This window comes from Podarcis gaigeae (assembly GCF_964106915.1).
Source record: "Podarcis gaigeae genome assembly, chromosome: 1".
NCBI classification, from domain to species: domain Eukaryota; kingdom Metazoa; phylum Chordata; class Lepidosauria; order Squamata; family Lacertidae; genus Podarcis; species Podarcis gaigeae.
The window spans coordinates 116,516,317-116,518,034 of NC_139678.1; positions in this window are offsets into that span (position 1 = coordinate 116,516,317).

The window sequence follows — 1,718 nt, forward strand, 5'->3', positions numbered from 1 at the left end:
ACAATGTATAAAAGGGAGCTGGCGGTTAATAGTTGGCAGCCTGCCCACAATGCTTCACAGAACTTGCCCAAGGTGTTCCTTATAGCATAGATATGAAGGTGCTGATAGAATCTCAGTAGGTTGGTAAGTTTAAAAGTAAAGGTAAAGCTAAAGGGACCCCAGACCCTTAGGTCCAGTCGTGGCCGACTTGGGTTGCGGCGCTCATCTCGCTTTATTGGCCGAGGGAGCTGGCGTACAGCTTCCGGGTCATGTGGCCAGCATGACTAAGCCACTTCTGGCGAACCAGAGCAGCGCACGGAAACGCCCTTTACCTTCCTGCCGGAGCGGTACCTATTTATCTACTTGCACTTTGACATGCTTCCGAACTGCTAGGTTGGTAGGAGCAGGGACTGAGCAATGGGAGCTCACCCCGTTGCAGGGATTCAAACCGCCAACCTTCTGATCGGCAAGTCCTAGGCTCTGTGGTTTAACCCACAGCACCACCTGCGTCCCACAAGTTTAAAAGTAGAGAAGTAAAAAAAGAGGAAAAATTACCTCCCTGGGTAGCAAATAACACTAATTACAGTCCTGTTATCAGCAGAGATCCGAAGCCCGTTTGCTAAGCCATCGCCTTCTTGGAATTGCCCTACCTTCTTCTAGAAGAGGAAGTCAGGGCCACAGGTGAAAAAAAATGCAAAAAAAAATTTTTTTTAAGAAGTCCTGATTGGCTGGCTCTCCGCTTGGTCAATCATAAGTGGGTAAGGGAGGGGGGCACCAGGGTGTGGTCTCCTTTTTGCCACAGTCCTGGTTTGTTTCCGGTGGGAAAGGGCCACCACTGAGGCTCCCCTTATGACCAGTGCATCCCATAATCCAGAGCCCCCAGGTCAGGTAAGTTCGGTGCTGGGGTATGGGTAGGGCTGGGCAAACCAGAGCTGCTTGTTGCTCCCACTAGTGCTGGGCCCAGTGGCAGCCTGGGCCTGACTGCAAGGCGCAGGGCGCCATCCACCCCTGCGCTTAGTGGATCAGGGCCTTTGGATGTTGCAGAGGGGCAAAGGGACCATCAGCAGTGTCAGCCAGGCTCTGCAAGGCGTGGGGCGAAATTCACCCCAGCGCCTAGCCAAGTCTGGTGCTGCTGACGTGCATCTAATAGCTGTCTACTCAGAAGCCACACTTTCAGTGGGACTTACTCCCAAGTAAGGGTGTGTGGGGCTATATCTAGGCAGCCAGGGCTATTCTGGATGGCAAGATATTTTTGCAGTAGATCAGTGAGGACCACTTGCTTTTTAAAATTCTCCCACTTTTTTTAATACATGGAAGATGGATCGCCCTCATGCACTAGGAAAGATGACCCATGGGGTCCCTTCCATGATTCTATGGTTTTCTGCTTCAATGTTTCATTATGTTCCTATCGTTTTATGTGATTGTATTTTGTATGAATTACAAAGAAAACATGTGCCATTTACGAACAAAACTTTTAAAAAGCTACCTTTCTACCAGTAAGACGGTGGGGAGGGGCCATGGGCATAGCCAGGATTTTTGTTAGGGGTGGGGACAGAACCTCATATTTGTATTGTTTTTTACTTATTTGACTACGCCCATGGGGGGGGGACCACAGGAAGGAAACAAGGTTGGAAGGGGGCCACGATCGGAAAAAGGTTGGGAAACACTGATCTAGGCCATGAACTAATAAGCGGAGGAATGGAAACAGGTAAGCATATTACAGCGAAAACAATGTGCAG